Below are 21447 nucleotides of genomic sequence, written 5' to 3'. Positions count from 1 at the left end.
AAGATGACCCAGGGCACTACAAAATGACTTGTAAGTTGATATTATAAAGTACAAAAGAGATGAAATTTTAAGCAAGATGAGTGTAGGAGATTGAATACAATTACTTGAATGAAGCACATACTTTTTACCCTACATAGAAAATCAACAAGGTGTGTTAAAAAAAAAAATCCTCTGTATTTAGTGAGTGTTTGGAAATGAAATGAGAATGTTAAACTTTATAAAGTGTTTGGTTGGTTGCATTAGATGGGTACCACTACTTCATGAGATGGATTGATGAAACACCTTTATTGCTGTCAGAACTCAATACAACAGTTCTCATCAAGCAAAAAACACTACAGAAGTATTGTTTGGCAAGAATTTAAAGTCATGTTTCATATCAGTAGAAATTATGCCTAAAGGCTTGTGTAGACTATCTATTAACTCCAAAAACGTGTTGTAGCTCTACACTGAGAAGACACTCAAACTCAGGATATTGAAATACTCGAATGTTCATGAAAATATTAATATATGGATGACTCCCAACAAGAATGAGAAAAAGAATAATGTCCAGGTCTCCCTTAACATCCTTAGCACTTTTCTAAGAAAGCAGATGCTTTAAGCTATTTACTTGTCTGTCTCCTCTACTGAACTTTAAATTCCTTCAAACTGAGGGTTGTATCTTTCAATCTCAACCCCTAGTGCTAGCATACCCCAAGATACATTGGGAATTTTAATCATGGTTTTAATATAATGGAATGATAAAATATAAGTATTATGTTTACTTGCATTAAAACCTTTCATGAATATAATTGGAAGTGAATAATATCATGGAATCTAATCCTCAGATCTGGGCTGAAACACTGGTCTCTTAGGGTAGTATCAACATTTACTCTATTTGCTTAGGGAATTTTCACAGCATTTTTTATATTGGTCATGCAAATTAGACCCCTGGATAATTATTCAAGCTTTGAGTTTGCTTTGTTCAAGCAAATGATTAAATATATGAATTTGGACAAAATCATTACTTAAGTTTCTTATCTCAGTTTTTGAATCAATAAGATTTGTGACTTGTAATAAGACATTCAGAGACACTTAGTAAATCATAGTAATGGCTCGGTGCAGATCATTGCCATTTATAATTTAAATGAAATTCAAATATTTTTAAAGAAATTCAGATTTTAAATTGTACAACATGGACAAATTAATATTATAAATTTTTATCAGAGAAATTTAGGCTAAACTATTAAATCATCATTTTAAATGCTATTTTTTATCTTCTTTGAGTTTTAATTTTGTAAAGATTTACATATAACATTACTTGAAGCAAAAATGTATCATATTCCTTGCACTGTGAAGAATTTCTGAATGGTTCTTAAAAATGTACAACAAGAGTACCCAAAGGTTTGGGTATTTTTTTACCTGCCCATCAAATTTGCTAAAGATATTTGATTATTTCAAGACCAAAACTTTCTTAAATACAAAAATAACTTTCCCTATTAAATCTAGTTCTACTGACTCTTCTTTCTGGATCTTCAAGTTTACCCAGTTATATAGAGGAAATTCTGATTTATTTTTCCCTACCAGCTCTAAAATGTTAAATGAATAGTCATAGGAAGTAAGTTGGATAGTCTCTATATAATAGTCTAAATTTTTTAAAGATTTTATTTATTTATTCGTGAGAGACACACGGAGAGAGAGGCAGAGACATAGGCAGAGGGAGAAGCAGGCTTCCTGCAGGAAGCCCGATATGGGACTCAATCTCGGGACTCAGGGATCATGGCCTGAGTAGAAGGCAAACATTCAACCACTGAGTCGCCCAGGCACCCCTACATGATAGTTTTAATTGCCAAGCAGGTACTCCCTGCTTGCCCACCAAAATGCCCTTGTAAAGGAAATGACCTTGTTTCCAACTGCTATTTGAGTGTCTGATCTTACAGCCTGGATATCATGAGATATGCTAATCATCCCCAGTAATTATAGTAAGTGAGCACCTGACTCCAGGATAACCGAGCCACAGGCCCGGCCATGATAATTCGACAGGGTCTATCTAGACTGAAGAAAAGAAAAAATAGCTTGATCAAATTCCTTTTCTCTGCGATTTTAAGTAAGAAATACCCACAGAGCAGTATAGCCAGTTAATGTAAATGCTGAAATGGCACCAGAACAGCAAGAGTCATGACTGGCCAAAGCCAAAAACCAGCCAAAATAATGGCAGAGCTGAACATGTTAGCATTAAAAAAAAGAAGAAGAACAGAGTGGTTGCCCAGCAGGAGCATAGATGCTCCAATGAGGCTGTAAAGCCCCTAGGAAGCCTGAGGAGAAAGTCTTCTGAATTGCCTCCTTTCCATTTCTGCTTCATTCAATTCCAATCCATGTATATTCTTCCAAAAGTTTCCCAAAAGGAAAATAGCTTTCCTTTTGCTGCTTTCCTGGTAGTAAACATAGGACATTGTGAAACAAACAAAATATTTAATACAATAAGGAATTTTTTAAAAACCACTAATAGGGGATCCCTGGGTGGCGCAGCGGTTTGGCGCCTGCCTTTGGCCCAGGGCGCGATCCTGGAGACCCGGGATCGAATCCCACGTCGGGCTCCCGGTGCATGGAGCCTGCTTCTCCCTCTGCCTGTGTCTCTGCCTCTCTCTCTCTCTGTCTCTGTGACTATCATAAATAAACAAAAATTAAAAAAAAAAAAAAAGAAAAACCACTAATAGCCATTAGTCTTCTCTTTAGACACAAACTAGTATTCACATACGATTTTTCACAGCTGGTTTGTAGCTTGCATTTTTTAAGTTAAATGTCATGAACACATTTCCATGATCATAAATATAGCTTTGCAGCATTCTTTCTAATGGTTCATAGTATTCCATTGTATCCATATACTATAATGTCTAACAGAAATTGCTTCATGATAGACATTTATATTGTTTCCAGTTTTGTGCTGTAATAAGTAATGTGGCAATAAATCTACTTCAACATTCTAAATATCTTATCCATGTATTTTTATTTAACTGTCTAATGATTTTTGCAACTTCATATTTTCAAAATAAAATTATTAGGACAAATGGAGTACGTTTTCACTTCTGATTCAATAATAGTATTGGCAATTTTATTTTCCTAAGATACTCATTTTTCCTAAACCATCTTTTTTGTTTTTTCTTTAAAGATTTTATTTATTTATTTATTAAGACAGAGAGAGAGAGAGCGTGAGCACAAGTGGCGGGGGGGGGCACAGGGTGGTGGTGGTACAGAGGGACAAGCAAACTCCCCACAGACCCAGGAGCCTGACCTCATAACCTGAGCCAAAGACAGAGCTTAACCAATCAGCCATGCAGGCGCCCCCTAAACTATTGCTAATACAAAGTATTGAATTTTTCCAAGCAGATAGGTGAAAAATACTGTCTCATTCCTGTTTTAATTTGCTTTTCTTTGATTATTACTGATATTTTTTGACTATTTGTATTACTCTTCTTGTAACTACCTATTTATAAATTTGGCCCCCTTTACTCTTAAAATGTTGATTTTCTTAATTGACTTAAAGATTTCTTCATATATCAAGATCATTAATATTTTGTCTAGTTATATATGTTATGAATATTTCCCTAGTATGTTATTTGCCTTTTAAATTGTTTAAAATATCTTTTGCGGGCAGCCCCAGTGGCGCAGTGGTTTAGTGCCACCTGCAGCCCACGGTGTGATCCTGGAGACCTGGGATCGAGTCCCATGTCGGGCTCCCTGCATGGAGCCTGCTTCTCTCTCTGCCTGTGTCTCTGCCTCTCTTTCGCTCTCTCTGAATAAATAAATAAGTAAATTAAAAATATATATATATCTTTTGCCATCAAATGTTTAAATATTTTGTAGTCAGTTACCACCTTTTTACTTTATGATTCCTGGCTTTCTGGTCACACTTAGAATGGCCTTCCCAAGAATAGAAAAATATTCATCCTAACTTTTTAAGGATGTTTATGGATTCATTATTTATATTTATATATTTGATCCATTTGGAATTTATTTTGGTATGATTAAAGTAAATACTTAGTTTAATTTTTTCCCCTTAATTTGTAGAGTTATGCCAGCACCACTTTTTGACTAATGTATTGTTTTTCCACTGGCTGATCCCATGTTTAGTACCATGTACTAAACACTATGATAGATTAGAAAGACAGAGGACATAGTGGCATAGCAGCTTAATGCTAGAATTGGAAAGATTAAAGGTTCACATGGACTAACTGTAACTTTGGACAAGTTCCTAAATCTATCTAGGCCTTAGTTTGTTTCTCTAAAGTGTGGAGACAATAATGACTCCTAAAACCACACAAGGATAAAGTGATAAAAAGTATGCAGAACACTCAACCGGGCATCTGGCATAATGAGCACCTTGGTAAAATTAGTTCCTGTCTGAACTTGGGCTTATTATTAGATTTTCCTTTCAGTCCTATCATTCCTGTGATAATATTACTTTTAATGATTATGTTTCATCCCTACTGAGGCAAGTGTTTTGCATTAATTTTTTTCTTAGAATTATCCAGGCTTTCTTATATGATTGTTCTTTAGAAAATAGTTATCTCCCTTGAAGTAACTTGCATGGTGTAATTAAAACAATAATAATAATTTAATCTCTCTGAGCTACAGTTTAAGCACATATGAACTGCATGGAGTATCTACTCCTTATAGCTTTGGGGAGGATTGGATGTTAATGTAAATAAGTTACTCAATCCAGTATCCAAAGTATAGATGTATGAGAATAGGTAATATTGTGATGATTCTCATCTTGATTATTACCTCTCATGATATTCAGGCAAATAATTACCATAAGAACTTTATGTTTGGGCAGCCCGGATGGCTCAGTGGTTAGGTGCCTGCCTTTGGCCCAGGGTGTGATCCTGGAGACCTGGGATCCGGTCCCACATCAGGCTCCCTGCATGCCTGCATGGAGCCTGCTTCTCCCTCTGCCTGTGTCTCTGCCTCTCTCTCTGTGTCTCTCATGAGTAAATAAATAAAATCTTAAAAAAAAAAAAAAAAAAAGAACTTTATGTTTTACCAAAGTGGCAAGCAGAATTCTGGATTGATAATGATTACTGTATACCAGTAAATTCCAATCATAAACATAAACTGAACTAGACAAAAAGATTCCTGAAGTGCTTGCAATGCAGATTTAGTACTACAGGGGCGACCTTTGATACAATAATCAGAAAACCTTTGCTGGAGCAGGAGGAAAGAGTGGGCATTTCAACTTTCACTACTCCCCAGGGCCCAAGACCAAAACCAAAACTTGGTGCTAAAATTGCAGATATCTCGGTTGTATTTTGTAGACCTTTATGCAAGGATACGTGTGTAAGGGTATGGATGAGGGATGATGTGGAGAGCATTTGCTACTCCTCAGAATACTGTGTCTGCAAGGTAAATAACAGTAGGCACACTTTTAAGGATGTTTAGGGACTCCAACTGAAATGGCTTTGAGAAAACTGATTAATGGGCCATTTCCTGAGAGTAGGAAGACCTCTAGGAATAATGAAAATTGCTGGCCTGCTTCTGCTTCCTTCCTTCCTTCTTTCCTTCCTTCCTTCTCTCACCCATCCACAAACCAGGGCCTCCTTTTAACAAGTCTGTATCTATCTGTCAGTAAGGAAAATGTTTACTATCTTCCTTTGCCTCTGAGAGAAGGGAAAAGAAAGAATTTCAGAACTCTAGTCAAAATAAATATCAAATGTATTATTATTTTAATGACTCTTCCAGGGGAGGGCAGTTTCTCATCCAAACCACCCACACGAAATACCTAAAGTACGGTATCTTCTCAGTATGAGTATAAACCTACTAGTCACCAAATAAAAAAGCAGAAATAAGAAACAAATGCCAAACTCAATTTTTCTTTCTTTCTTTCCTTCTTTCCCTTTCTTTCTTTTTCTTTTTTCTTTTATTCTCTCTCTCATTCTTTTTTTTTTTTTTTTTTTTTGTAATCTTCTATGCTTGCAAATGCACTGTAACCAATAGATTTAAAATGCCCACAGTGCACTGCATTATATGCCATCTGGGTGAGTCTGAACGTGGCAGGCAGTCACCTTACTTTTCGGTTCTCAGGTTATGTCCACGAAGAGGTCTGCAGCTGGTATCACATTGCACAAGCTCCCGGAGCTGGGGGGAGAATAATGACACGAATCAATAATGCTGTCTGGGAAATGGCTTAGAATAAAATATTACAGAAGGGCACGAACATCACCCAGAGGGAGACTTCAGCGTTGATTAAATATGGCTGCCTCAGCTCTCTGCCACACCGTGACAGATGGGGAACGAGGGCTTACTTTGGCTTTTGCTGCATTTTTCTGAACCAGGGTTACTCCAGTGGCTTGAAAACAGGGCTGCGTCCGCTGCTCCGTTAGCTGCGCTGCATTTGGCTGCCCCCTGCAGGCCGAAACTGCATACGCAGGCAAAGGGCACCCCGCCCCCCCTACAGAATCCACGGTGCACAGTAGTTTGTCTCTGATGCCCTTCAAAGCATCCTTGAGAAAAGAAATACATCTTTAAAAAAAAACTCACATAGAGTTCTTTTCGCCAATCTCCACATCCCAAAGAAAACAAAAGTTCAGTTCATTGAAGTTAATGAAATAGATGAAATGGTATAGAAAAATTAACGAAAGACTCCAAATAAAAATGAGAATTTAAAGACCCTCAAAAAAAATAAATAAATAAAGACCCTCTAGATATATATCAACTTTAAATCACGTTTGGATGCATGAAAAAAAAAATGAACACAGATTTGCACATCGTGTCAATAAATCATTCCTTCTTACTCCTCCACGTATGAGCTGTTTCAAGAACCTACCGTGCAGTGCCACAATCAGGAAATCTAGGGTTCTTCTTCCATTTCATCAGACTCTACTTATCATGGTGCTAAGCTAAAAAAAATTCAAAACCATTTATCCTGCAATATCATTTATCCTACTGATCCTTTATTTTCGCCTTTCATAGAGACTAAATTTATTTTTAAAACAAAACAACTTATTTGGTTAGCGGGAGTAAAAAAGGTGGGTGGAAGAGGAATTAACCCTTGGTAGCCTGGACACTGAATTTCCTGTGTGTGTGAAGGCTTGTGTCTCTGAGTACGCTGTGATTGGAGACACCAGTCCAGAAATGCTTGCTGCCTACTCAGCTCTGTTACAGATTTGATTGAAACCATTAACTAGAATGTAATGAATTCCATGTGTCAGCCTTACTTAGCATTAAAAAAAAGATAGGATTTTTAGAACACATAATAGTGATATATCCACTCTGGATAATAAATCTTTTGTTTGTTTGTTTTGGGAACTAGGATTCTTCCCACATACAGATTCTTAACAGTCAGATGGACATTTACATATTAACTATTAGATACAACCCCTGCTTTATAAATTTACACTTCCAGCTACTTTCTCCGATATCGTACTCCTTGGAAATTACTGAAGTAGGAAAACAGATGAACTTTTTCTGGCCATTGACATCTAGAAACTTTTTGTTGACAATTAGTCATACTTGAGACATTTCCTCAAATGTTGTATTCCTTGAAATTTGTATAACAAATAGCATTTTGTTCATTAAATCTAATTTGTAAAAACTCAAGCTTATTATGTATTGTCTTACCATTCTTATGTCCTAAAAACAGTCTGTTTTAAATAAATAACTTTCATTCAAAAGTTTCTTTTAGCCAGTACATTAAAAAAAAAAACAAAAACTGAAGAAGAATCTATTAGAACTTGAAAACACTGAAGAATTCTAAATCTATATTAAATTGGCCACTCCCAAAAGTTTCTGACTCAGATAACTAGGTGAAGGTAGGTAAGTGGCATCTTTTAACAACAAAAAACTTCTATAAGTATAATCGTGCTCTTTTAGAATATATGCACACATAAATGTACTGACCTCTCCTGTACAACACACATTGTCCATTCTTGATTATCAGAAGTTTTGAAAGAAAAAAATATCTGAAAGCCAATTTTGCATTATTCTAAATTGAAAAAAGATTAACAGGTGCTACATAATAACCCCAAAACACCAATCAAATCATTAACACAATGATTACTAAGTATAGGTAGCAAACTAGCAAGTTAGAATACAAGATGCTGAAAACATCTATTCCTCATTACTGAGCAGTTAATTTTGCTGTTGACACATAGTTGTCTTGTGAGGTACGGTGGCCTTCCTTTACACCAGCAGCCTTGACCTGATACCAGCTGTGTTTGGAATATAACAGATATGTCTCTTCCCATTCACTCCTGGAGTTTGGGGGAACAACTTTTTTTCTTTACAAACATTATCTAAATAATGTATTGAGGAGATATGCATGTTTCATTATTGAAAACCAGGCAGCATTGCCGTGGGAAAATGACTGAAGGGAAGAGCTTGGGCAGAGTGAACCCCTATAACCAGTGTGACCCGGTGACTCCATAGCTGCGTGATCTTCCTACCGAAGAGCACCAAGTCCAAGCTGGATGGCCTTATGATCGTGGTAGCACATTGGGCTGTGGGCCATCTGTATTCATTTCCTGGAGCTACCACATCCTTGGTGGCTTAAAATGACAGAACTTTATTCTCGCACAGTTCTGGAGGCCAGAAGTCCAAAATCAAGGTGTCAGTGGTGTCGTTCCTTCTGAGGCTCCATAGGAGAATCTGTTCTGTGCCTCCTTCCTAGCTTCTCATGGCTGCTGGTAATGCTTGGCGTTCCTTGGCTTTTAGACTCGTGGCTCCAATGTCTGCCACTGTCTTCACATTTCCTTCGCTCTTCTCTCTTAGAAGGAGGACACTTGTCATTGGACACTCTAATCCACGATGACCTCCTCTTGAATTCTTTAACTTGATTACTTCTGCAAAGACCTTTTTTCCAAGTTCAGATTCAAAGATTCTGCATAGACAACTTCTTGGGAGGTGGAGGCACCATTCAATCCACTATTCTCTCCAAGCTTGAATTTAAGCAACATATCATGGCTACTGGAAATCATACCCAGAGGGGCAAGACCGCCTTTTGTCACAAGTTTTCATTCCATTGAGCCACAGCTTCCATTGTCATTGCCATTTGCTGAATCAAATGAGGGACCAGAACTTCATTTAAATCTTCACTAGATGCAATCTTATGTAACTAATTCAATAGGATTTCTTTATTCTTCTTCAGTGTATATATCCTAAAATGAGCTGAAAAAGTCAGGAACCAGAGAGCCTTCCTAAGAGTGACCCTGTGGCAGGTACCATGCGAAGTCTCTGTGGAAACATGTCAAGAATTCCTGTGGTTTTCTGACTTTTTTTTTCTTTTTTTGCCTAGAAACTGCTTCTAATGCACTTCCATTAAAGTGCTAAGTAGAAATCATTCAAATTGAGAAATCACATGTACACAGAACAAACAAACAAAAAATCAAGGAGTGGGGTGCCTGGGTAGCTCGGACAATTGAGCTTCCCACTATTGGTTTTGGCTCAGGTCATGTTCTCTGGGTCCTAGGATGGGGCCCTGTGTTGGGCTCCAAGATCAGCCATGAGTCTGCTGAAGGATTCTTCCTCTCTTCCTGTCCCTGTCCACTAAAATAAATAAATAAATCTTTTTAAAAATAATAATTAAAAAACAAAAAAACAAGGCATGCCCAAAGAAATGGCTTGTTTGATGGATGGCTCACTAGATTCTATCACTTGCAACTACGATGAAAATTCGAATCCTTATATTATAGCCCACCAGGAAAATAATCTAACAGGCTTGACCCAGTTTTTATTCATGTGTAAAATAAAATTAATTCATGATGTTTACAGTTGTGGATAGGTGAAGAGTTTATTCATGTCCATAAGCAAGTGCACTTGTCTATGCACCACTCGTGTACCATTTACAAATATTCATGGATGTTGCTGTTGAAGCGTTTTGCTCTTATCAATTGACTTTGCAGTTCTGAGGTTCCCCCACTCCCTGCTTCTTTCTTTTCCCTCTTTTTAAATTTTTTTAAATAAAGTTTTCTTTCAAGTCCTCTACTGTTACCGTGTTTCAGCCATCAAAGTCCCCTCATAGCCATTTCCATTTACCTTGTGACTCTGACCCTTTGTGAAGCTGAGCATTTTCAGAGTAAGCCGATCCTGTGGGTCCCCAAGGATGTTATTCTCATTTATTCACTCAGCCCTTTGAATGGAGCAGCCCTCACTTGGCAGCCGTTCAGCAGACCAAGATTCAAAAAGCACACAATCCTTTTTCTTCCAAAGGCCTTTCAAAACCCAGTCCAAGGCTTGTCGAGGAACTTTAATGGATGTCAGTCATTTAGCATGTTACATTTCACTCATGGCTGCCAGGGAATGTGATGAGTAGGGAAGGAATAAAAGAAAACAGGCAGACAATAGGAGTAAGGGATAATTTTCTGAGCCTTTTGTGATGTGACTTTACAGAGAGCATTTTTGAGCTTCCATTACTCACGATGAGGGAGTTAACAGAGAAGGGTTAATGTACTTGTATTTAAAGCCCCACCAAAGCCTCCCAAACAACTTTAGAGCCAGGATTTCAGGAAACTAGGGATCAGTTTGAAACGTGGGTGCTCTGGATCAGAGACAGCTGTATGGAGGGGCCCTACTTTCCCCCCCAGGTGGGCAACCGAAGGATGAAATCCCTTTTGTGCCATCTGCATAAACGCCTCTGACAGCTGGCTCTCTTTTGCCGAACTTCAGAATGTTTGGGGACAGTCTCTGGAGACCAGCAATAAGACAGGGAAGCTCAGTGACAGTGGCAGGAGGCAGAGTAGAGGGATAGGAGGTGAAGGCCCAGAGCTGCATACCTCTGTACCTGCCAACTGGTGTGTCACAGACAGGCTAAAGTTACTGACCGGTCAATTATCTGATTAAAGAGAGCCCTTCGTTTGAGGCGTTTTGTTTTGTTTTGTTTTTCCCCAATCCAGACTGAAATCTAAACCTTCTAGAAAGTTATCAAAACTTTTTTTTTAATTTAACTTGGGCATTATCAACAGTTGAGGGGGGGCAGTGGATGATAAAAAGGTATAGGTACAGGGAGAAACACTTTGTTACTGGCTATAGGCCATAAATTGTTCTGGGATTTTCTTTTTTTTTTCTTTTCTTTGTCTTTTTTTCTTTTCTCTCTCTCTCTCTTCCCCCCCCCTCTTGCGTCCAACAGCAACGTTATGAACTTGAAACTACCAGCATCAGATTTAATCTTTCTTATCTTCACACACACACACACACACACACACACACACACACACGGAGCTACCAGGCCAATTGTATTTTTAAATTAATAGAATCAATTGATTAAAAAGGTACCAGCATTCCCCAAAAGCAATTTATTTTTTATTAGTTTTACAATTGCATTGAAATCCTTTTAAATTATAGACTTCATGAATTATGCCTCTGTCAGGCAGCATCAGAACTTGTCTTTATGGCTCTTAGATTCCACAGAGGCTGTTGTGGTTTGAAAATAACAGAACAATGTGCTGCTGCTTCACCAGCCGGTTAATGACTTGCCCCATAGTTAAAGGTCCCAAACCACACAGGGCAGGCGGGCTGAGCCACCCGGGCCAGGGCTGGAGAGGCAACCAGAGGGAAACCATTCCATGGTCATTATTCAGTAGATGCTGAGTTGACTTCTTGAGATTTTATTAATAATTTCTCCATAGTTTATGCTGCCCTGTTTGTTATCTACAAAGGAAAAAAAAAAGAAAGACATGGAAAAGTTGTGGAGTCAGCAAAGTGCAATTCACAGAAAAAAGTTAAAATGCCAGAGCTAAAGCCAAGAAAACATTCTTACTCGCTAGACCCAACACTGTGTGTGGGGGCTGTGGAGAGGGCTCAAAGAAATCCAGCTCCTTTGTTAGAATAACAAAAAGAGGAGAAGGAGCATGAGGAAGAGGAAGAGAAGGAGAAAGAGGAAAAGGAGGAGGAGGAGGAGGAGACCATGGGGGATGAGAGGGAGATAAGGGGAAGAAGGGAGGAATCAAAGAAGAGAAAGTCTCACCTATAAAATGTCCATTTCTCAATTCACAGATAAATGACCTGTTCTTGAGTGAAGCATTTACATTGAAGAATACAATAGTCACTAGTACACATGCACAAAAATCTTCAGAAAATTGTGTCAAAATGGAAGCCAACAATAGCACAGTTTATTTAGCCTGTTCTTTCCACACAATTTGTAGAGTTTGTACTCTACAATCCCCAAGAAAGTCCACAGGCATCTGCAACTTCATATTTTGTGATTTAATGTAACATCTTCAGGATTTTTGTTATGGAACAAAAATTAGTGTCTACCTCTTTCTCTCCAGTGTAGCTTTTCCCACACAGGGTACCAGGTAACAGCCTCATCAGTGGTGCTAGGTTATCAGAAACTATTGCAGTCAGAGTCATAAATAAACCCGGAGAAAGGATTTCTGCTACAGATGCTGATGGTGACTTTGATTTAAATGCATCTTACTGTTTTCATCTACCCACCTTGTTCCCCTTTCTACAAAACTGAGAGATGGTAAAAAGAGAAATATGTCAAATGGAAGTGTGTGTGTGTGTGTGTGTGTGTGTGTGCCCGCATCTGTCTACCTGTGTGTAGAAGAGGCTTCAGCTTTATGCCCCAAAGGGCTGAGATCATCCTGAGCACATATTATCATGGAAATGAAAATTGGCCTTAGTTTCTAAATGGGAAAAATCGACCGAGGCCCCAACTCTGCTTCTTATAGGAAATCAACAAAAGTATTGCCATAGATTCTATCTCAGACTCACAAGGACTTGGCAGCCCTGACTCTCTCTTATCACTCACAGGTGAGAACACAGACCCTGCCCAATACTCCCCGTAGCCAGTGACTCACTATTACCAAATCACCCTGTCCATAAATAACTTTAATTATCAGAAAAGCAGCAGAGTTGCACAGCAGAAGCGTGCTGGGCCCATAATTATCATAAAAGCATTTTCTCGCAAGAACCTAAATGTACCGCCCTGTGACTACCCTCATTCGTTTTTAGTTCTGTAACTATGCAGAAAAATCTACCTCCGCTTCTGTAGAATAGCCTTTGAAATTTTTAACACAACTTGTCATTTTCTCGGGTTAAATGAACACATTCCCCCTGTTACTCCTTATGTGATATGGTTTCCAGACCCTTCAAGGTCCTTCCTTTGAACATGTTCCAGTTTGCTGTCAACTTTGCTCTTAAAATGTGGTGCCCAGGACTCAATACAGCACTTCCTGTGTGACCTGCAGCAAATGAGGTAGACTAATAATTCCCTTGATGCGAATGCTATATTTCAATTAATAGAGTATATGACTGAGTTAGGTATTAAGGAACAGATGAACACTCTAGGGTTACATGAACTTGCCTTAAACCCCCCAATTTTTTTTAACATTTATCACCAAATCATATTTTTACCATTCTCCACGTGAGGCATGGATTATTTAAATATAAATGTAGGATTTTTTTCTTTTATCCTGTTGCATTTCCATTTTTTTGGTGCAACTGACTTTTCTGGCGTTAAAAATACTCCTAGTGAATTATTTTTGTTTTCAAATGCATTAGCTAATCCTCCTAATTTTGTGTCACTCACAATTTCGATAAAACTTCCTTCTTTGTCCAAGGCATTGAACAACAGAAAAAAGATAAGCACCTTTACAAAGAATTTAATGAAGTACCGAACTCCTAGTGTTTAAGAAATATTAGTAGTTAACATCATTAAAACCCTTCACAGTCCTTCCTATGGTGGACATCATGCCCATAACTTATAAAGACTTGTAAAAAGGGTAGGGGGGGACAGAGAAACAGATATATTATAAAGGAAAGAGAGGCCAGAACTTGAAAATAAAGATACCCATGAGAAAGCCACGTTGCTGTTCCCATGGTTCAGCTCTTGGTTGGTGGTCAGGAGTCTAATCCAACTCACACCCTCAGAGTTCCCCCTGAAATGTGTTCCCTTTTGTTCCTGGGTTTCTATTTTCACTACCATAAAAAATAAAAGTGAGAACTAGTCATAATTGAGAGTGTAAGTCCAAAATTTTGTATTTCACTCCAGTAAACAATATTCTCCCCAGGTCTGTCTTTATCAGTAAAATGGAGGTTGGAAATGACCGTTAGAAGAATTATTCATTTATGCTTTAAATAAACAACCCTGTACCATGAGAACAAATTACAAGATGTTTCCTGCTGATCCCAATGGCATCGTAAGCATTTACTTATAGCATATTCCTTTTGGTGCAATATCACAAAGTTTATTACTATACATTTTGAAAAATATTTTTAAATATTATTGAAACAACTGAAAAAGCCCTAAAATCCAGTAACTGCTATAATTTTTTTTCATTTTTCTGTTCCTTTAGTATAAATGCTTTTGTTCTTTATTTATATACAAAGTATATAAATAGTCTTTACAGTTTCTGGTACACATTAAATAAGTCCAAATAAATGTTTTGTAAAGAAACCTACTATCTTTTCTTGTCTGTGTTTCCTAATTGCCTGATTATGCTGTTGAGAAAGGCAAAGATAGTATTCATTTTTAGGAAAATAGAATTTGTAATACAGAAGGAATATAGATTTTGTATTTCTGAACTTTAGACCACTAAAAAAATTAAATTATATAGCAAAATTAATTTAACCAGGCCTGTAGAAGCAAGTGGAGGGGGAGGGTAGATGATATTACATATCCAAATATAAACATAAAAACTTACATTTCTACCAATTTCCTATATTTTTCCACTGTTTAAGGTACTCAAGAACCTGATTTCTAAGAAACTATCTGATTTTCTACCCATCTGAAAAATAATTTTATATGAAAAAATAAAATTCTAATTATGCAACATTTGAATTCTTCACAGTGGTCTCTTAGCTTATGAGAAACATAGACATGCATGTACTTCCTCAGGTAGGATGGAATAATGTTAAAGAGTAATACAAATACAAGGATGTGATATTTTTTAAGAGCCCCAAGGATGAGAGAGATATAGAAAGGGCTCTTTATCACATCAAGGCTCCAGATCGTCTATGTCATGGAGGAGTTTCCTGGTTTTCAAACTACCTTCAGCAAGCCATGTCTCTGTTCTCGGTATACCTCTCCAACCTGAGACTCACCAGCCTCCCTGTTGTGACCGGAAACTCATTAATCCTGAACTACTGCCTTGTTCACCTACCCCAGGCTCTTGCAGTTATGAAGACATGAGTGAGTGGGAGCGAATGGGGTCAGGACTAATCCAAGTCCTTCTCTGAGATAATCACCTTTTAGACCACCTTGTGCTAATCTGGTTATTTAATGTTAACTGATACTAGATGTTTTTAATCTACCTACGCAATGATGGCCAGGAAAACTAGTAAGAAGTTAAGACAACTGACAAACATAGAATAGTTTTAAGTAGTCATCATTGTACTAGGGGACCATTTTGATTTGGTAAATCTCTCTAAAGGAACAGAAGAACCAGCTTCTGTTAGCCGCATTTCTGCTATAAATCTGCCTCAGCCTCACTGATAAGTCATCTTTTCCAATCCTGTGTAAATACTTTTATATATCTACAACCACTTTCTGAATAATTAATGATTTACATTTTTCTTTATAAAGATAGAAGGATCTGGTTTGTTCATGACTTGGTCTTCATAATTCCTATTTTCTAAATACGTTATTCTAGAATTCAAAAGTCTCTCTTACAATCTTTATAAATGTTTCACATCTACTTTTCTTACTTTTATTCATTTGAATATTCCCTTATTTTAATTTAACAAAAAAAATCCACCCACTTATATCCAAAAAAAATGAGATTAGACAGTTTACTTTTTTGAGAGCTTACAGAGCAGAGAAGCAATTACTTTCATTTATTACTGATAATTCTATGACATAGATACTATTTTTATAGTCACATTACATAATAGGATATTGTGCTTCAGAGGGTTTAAATAATGTTTCAAGATCTCATAGCTCAAAGTCACGAAGCTGCAGCTGCGAGAGAAGGTACAGTTCTGCTCAGATTAATACTGATTCCCATCTAAGCGTCCTTCCCTCAAACCAGCTTCTCAAACTCCAACATGGGTTCATGCTTAACACTTGCCTTTCCTAATGTCTGTGGTCATTATCCCTGACATAAGAAATGCCTGCATCTTCCACTGACGTGCTCAGCAGTGTGTGTGTGTGTGTGTGTGTGTGTGTGTGTGTGAGAGAGAGAGAGAGAGAGAGAGAGTATATGTGTGTGTGAGAGAGAGACAGAGACATTGAACATGGAACGGGGAGGCAGAGCTGGAAAGAGGAAGGACTTACTTTTATATTACTCTAGGATGCAGGCAAGGATGGTTGCATAAAAAAACACAGTAAGAGATGGGAAAGATCTTTATTACACACACACCCCCAAAAAAAATCCATGTGACTTTAAAACCTACATGAAATTACAATGTCAAACTTACCTTTACTTCCTTCTAACATGCATTTCATTAGACCATCTTAAAATTTATGCTAACTACAGCACTATACTTTTATGCATTATTGTGTATTTGAAATTAAAGGGTTTACTGTTCTGGCAATTACAGGGAGAATTTAAGCTGAAAGCTAAAGTATATCCTACAGAAGAGCCAAATTACAGTAGTGACCCGTTGTACACTGATTTAATCTAGACCTCAAGAATGGCAACAGACCTTAAAATATCAACCTTTTATTTGCTTAGTCAGTTCCTAATCAGTAAGGAAGATCAGATATGTACTACATACAATAAAATCTAAGATGCTGTTGGCATAACATTAGTAAAATAAGGTTGTGACAGTGATAGGATGAAGCTATTCTTTTTAAAGAAAAGATTCTCCAAATGCTATTGAGTCCTGTGCAGCTTGTCTTGCCATATAATAAGGTGTCATTCAAAATTCTACTCATTGCTAGATTAAGTTCTTTAGCGCCAGAAGGCATTTACCAGCATCTCTTTCATCTATATGTAAGAAAACAGGGCGCTGAGTAGCTTGTCCAAGTAAACAGAGATAACAAATGGCTAAGCCAGATCCCAAACCAGGACCCCTGATTCCAGATCCAGTGTGTTTCCCCACTGCAGCAGGCACATGTAAACTCCAAGATACACAAGATACTTTTTCAAACAGGATGTGCAATTTAGAAATTTTACTTTGAATTATAACCCTATGCCCTGATTATTTTCCATCAGTATTTATCGTTGTAGGTTTCTCTGTCCTGAGGGTTCTCTCTTTTGGATCTCTGTTATCTGATTTTTCTAAACATTCTTGTTTGTCTTTCACTTTATCTCCATGGTTGCTTTCCATTTTTAGGCCTTATCTCTACTTTTATTTTTATTCTGAGAGTTTTTTTTCTTTTTTCCATTTTCTGAAAATATAAAATAACATGACTTCATTATCGAGAACTTGGATACTACTTATATATTCCAGATACTTATGGTTATCTTTGAAATTAATTTCCCCCTTGTAATTTTTATCAAGTTACCTAAGCCCTTTTATCTCTTTGAATATCTGTTTTGAAATTTGCTTTGTAGGCTATGAGAATTCTGTAGATGAAAAAAAAAAAGGAGATGAGTGTGGTTAGGATAAAAAAACAAGACTCTGGCGTGTAATCAATACGATTCAGTGGATAAACAGAATTTCCGATTGTTATATCAGTTTTAAACCAAATCATGCGTTGCTCAATTTAGGAAGCTTGATTCTTCCAACATGTTTGAACTATTTTCTGGCAGCGAATTGGATGCTTTGAGAACAGAACAAAACCAAACAGAGTTCTGAGGAACAAACAGGATACTTTAAAGGCAAAGGATTTGCTCCACTGGATATATTAAGGCTTATAAATTAACTATTGCCATTTTCAAAGAGGCAATATTTTATTCGCTTTTGAGAATTTTACATATTTCAGAATTAGGGACAGTGAAGAATTTTGAAAGAGACAACCCTGAGTTCAAATTCTACTAGAATCATCACTTACTAGCCTTGGGTCCTTGGAGCTTTAAGTTTCTGAGCCTTACCTGTAAACACTACAGGGTTATTTTGACAATGGAAATAATGCACGCAAAGTGCCTGGCACATAATGGTTCCTAGTGAGTGATATGATGATGGTGATGGCATTGAAGAGGATGGTGATAAGGAGGAGGATGTAATGGTAAGGATATTACCCAGCTCTCTTACTGATAGAAGGAGGAGCAGAAGAAAACTTTAATAGCAGATGTAACTGACACAAAATCACTTATAACTAAAAATTTTAAAGAGTAACAACAATTTAAAAATCATATTGCCTATTCAATAAATAAGTCTTCTAGAAAAAAAAAACTTTCCTCTTAAAAGAAGACCCACAGAAATTAATCTGACAAGTCTATAAATATTTTACTTATGTTTGGCCTTGAATTAATAAGGAGTTTTTAAGAGCAATGTTACAGAACTTTACGGAGAGTTATTCGTATCGTAAAGCTGGTTTTTCCAATGTCCTTCTCTTTCTGGTACATGATTAAGAGATCATAAAACCTTTTTAAAAATTCACCATTTAAAATTGCTTCTGAGAAAGAAGCAGACAGTCCAGAAAGAAGAAATATGCTTCCAAATGTACTTTCTAGAAAGTTATTTGTAAGGTTTCGTTCTACGGTGTTGTATTTGTTTTGTGGTATTAAACAGCAGATATTCCAGGAACAATCTGAACCCTAAGGCCAAGACATGCAGATATTCTGTATGTCATGGTCCATACTGAGAAATGTTTATGCTCACACACAATTTTAGAACAAACAAAAATCACACTAAGGGAAGCCGGCAGGCAAGCTTTTATAGGAGAGCGAACTGGTGAATCTGTCTGGCAAAATTTTTCCAGGTTCTCGGTTATCAAAGCCAAGTTCTCAAATGTTGCAATGGGCCCTTTGTTTTGTTTATTTTGTTTAGCTCCAAGCCAGAGGTAACCTGCCAGTGGCTAGTCCTCTTTCTGTGTGTTCCCTGCTTTACTCACTTCTCACGGGGGAAGGGCCCACTGGAAAGGGAGTCCCGGCTGGATGGTGGAGGAGACTCTTGTCCCTCTCCCTGATTCAACCCTCAACAGTCCTCTCTCAGTGGCTGACATTGGCAGGAACGGAGATGATCTCTCCTGTTTGCTAAATATTTGCTAAAATATTTCAAAATTTTAAAATAATCATTTGAATCAACGTATTCCTGAAGATGGGAGAAGCGAACATCTTACTACAGACAGCAGCAAAAGAGGATCTGTGCCCTGGCTCCCTCACGTGGATTGTTAAGTGTTGAATAACAGCCGCCAATAATTATTTCCTCTAACCCCACAGTCTTCTCCTTTTTGGTGCACTGCCCAGGTAGGCAGCCAGTACTAAGTATCTGATAACATGTCTTGTCGGGCCATGTAGAATAATATTTTGTTCCAAGCCCTGTAATCTTGCCCCTCCACAATCTAAGGCTCCTTGCCCAGCACATCTTGTCTCTTGGGAAAGCCACAGAGTCTCAGGGCCAATAGTTAGCTATTTCTACTTCTTCCAAACCAGGCCAAAGACTTGAAACTTCTGTTTGCTTATTGCCCACTTGAACATATTCACACATTCCAAAAGTTCTGAAGGAAATGCACAGCTGAAGTAGTCTCTGAATTAGAAGCCAGGTGTCTCCTCAAAGCTGATTTTACTCATTGATTATATGTGTTTTAAAGACTATTTTATGAGAATTAATTTATGTTTACCTCTGCTATCAACTTCGGTAAGTGTTATATTTCTTATATGGAAGGATGCAGAAGCTTAAATTGGTTTGTGTATTCTCTGCTAGGTAACTTGATTACACATATATTAAATTATTTTCTTTATATTTAGCCAGGTACTCTTAGTCCTATTTAAGACATAAAAAAACTGAGGTCCAGAAAAATAAGTTACTCACATTAAAAATACAGGTTTGCTTGGAAGCTAAGATTAATGCTTTAAGTGAGATCTTTGAAGATGTCTCACCTGAAATTGTCATTTTGTTTCTTTTTCTTAATTTGCCAGTGATTTCTCATGAACAGGTAAAATGCCAGATTATTTGGATTATTGAGGGCATGGTGGAGGTTGAAAAAATTTCTCCATGTTGCTTTCTTTTGTGTAGGCTAGCTGAAGAGTGAAAACAAAGTGAAAATTACCATGGTCTTGACATACAAATCAGTATTTGACAATTTTATGGTTACCTTATACAGAATGGGTGGGGGAACTTAGCTTCCCACGTACTGTCCCAACCATCTCAAAACCTTCCCACATTTGCTCCACTCCTCTTCAAATACTTTATCCAAAGGATACCTCACTTTGCTCTGAAAGTACTCCCAAACAGACCTCTGCAGATCACATTTGCATCAATTGAATCACATTTCTTATCCTGTGGCAAATACAACCTAGAAGGACAAATTCCTTACTGCTGTAATTAATCATTCCCTAACTTATTAACCCAATATATCAAGATGTTGGTACAGCTGACTGTCTTCTGGTGCAGAACAGAGGTGTTATTTGCTTCCTATGTTTGCTGTCATAATGCTCTAGTGCCTGAGAGAACCAAACCACGAGTCACCAAGAAGGCTCCATGAGGATCTCTGTCCAATGGAGAGAAGATGCTAAGGAAAAGAGGATGGATGAGCTAAGCAACTAGAATTCTGGGAGTCAGGAGAAGGAGGGGAAGGTGTACAGCATTAGGACTTGCATGGAGTCCTGCAGCTATTCAGAAACTGTCTCCAACACAATCAGTTGTATCTCAGAGGTTTCTAATTCTCTGATTCTCATATCACTGATGGATGAAACGATGAAGACAGCAATTTCTGAAGACAGGAATAACTTTAAATATATCTATACAACTAAAAATATAACTAAAATATCACTTTAAAAAATACCTTCCAAAGCCTCTCTCACGTATTACAGATTTTATATGCTTGTACTTTTTTTCTGCCCCCATTTAATCCAACAAACATAAACACCATGTCTCCCAGATAACATACGTAAATCACATTCATTGCACCCTCGAACACTTACGTAATTGGCCTCCAGGTTGACAGCCAGGAGTGAAATCAATAGTAAAAGATTGGTTTTACGTCTCTCCTCCTGATAGAACCCTTATGATTGTGGGAAGGGATGGGACTCCTTAGCCTATCCCTTCAGCTCAGGAGAATGCAACAAGACAGCAGAGATGAGATGAGCTCATCAGAGATGAGCTCAACTAGCACGTTGAGTGTTGGACCTCAGCTATGAGGAGCAACGGGCCTACGGAGGATTTGGGAAATTTAGTGGACAGCCCTCCTGTCCTGCACACTGCACTCTAATTTGTCGGGAAAGGTCTCTGCAGTCAGTACCCCTGGGGGGATTGTTTAATTCTTCCTCCCAGCTTAAATGGTTCTTGGGTCAGCAATTGACCTTCTTTGCACAAGACAGGATTGCAAAATCACCTCCTGAGACACAGGCTGGGCAAGGCTCCACTTTCCAGGACCTCTCCTGGAGCAGTAGGACACAGGAAGAGGGGACAGGAAACAAATCACTGTTCTCAGGCCATAAGACAAGACCACCTTGGCTCCCACATATCTTGAGGATCAGAAAGCCT

The 21447-nt window shown here is 37.7% G+C and overlaps 1 long non-coding RNA gene across 2 annotated transcripts; it reads right to left on the bottom strand.

Moving 5' to 3' along the window:
• Positions 1 to 11238: 11238 nt before the first annotated feature.
• LOC140632217 (uncharacterized) lies at positions 11239 to 21182 on the bottom strand. 2 transcript variants are annotated; one of them, XR_012029740.1, is made up of 3 exons: positions 20886 to 21182; positions 19842 to 19982; positions 11239 to 11616 (listed from the first exon to the last, which is right to left on the bottom strand). It is a non-coding gene; the product is annotated as an uncharacterized lncRNA (long non-coding RNA). The 2 variants fall into 2 exon arrangements; XR_012029741.1 differs by lacking the exon at positions 19842 to 19982.
• Positions 21183 to 21447: the final 265 nt, after the last annotated feature.

The sequence above is a fragment of the Canis lupus genome, chromosome 1 (assembly GCF_048164855.1).
Source record: "Canis lupus baileyi chromosome 1, mCanLup2.hap1, whole genome shotgun sequence".
Lineage (NCBI taxonomy): Eukaryota > Metazoa > Chordata > Mammalia > Carnivora > Canidae > Canis > Canis lupus.
The sequence above is the reverse complement of the archived record's forward strand: the minus strand, read 5'-3'. Positions and strand labels throughout refer to the sequence as shown.